This window comes from Myotis davidii, unplaced genomic scaffold (genome assembly GCF_000327345.1).
Source record: "Myotis davidii unplaced genomic scaffold, ASM32734v1 scaffold6, whole genome shotgun sequence".
Taxonomy (NCBI): Eukaryota; Metazoa; Chordata; class Mammalia; order Chiroptera; family Vespertilionidae; genus Myotis; species Myotis davidii.
Window position 1 is genome coordinate 1,481,011 of NW_006383011.1, and position 322 is coordinate 1,481,332.

A 322-nucleotide genomic window follows, 5' to 3' on the forward strand; every position below is an offset into this window, starting at 1 on the left:
GCCCCCCCGCCGCCCCTCCCCCTCCCTCCTCCCCCCACGCAAGCCCAGCGAGCCGGGGCCGAGCCGGGGCCCGGCTGCCAGCTCGGCGTCCGGTGGGGACCGGGGCGCGCGATCCGCCCTGCCCACCCGTCCCCGGCTCCGCGGGAGCGCCTCTCCCCGGGGCGAGACTCGCCGACGGGGGCGCGCCGCAAGGAGACACCGCTGCCTCCCGAGGAACTCCTAATACCATCCATACAGCTTTAATGCGTTTATAATTCGATAAGTGATTTCAATTTGAAATTGTTAGTAACTAATTTTATGGGTAATTTTTCCACATCAAATA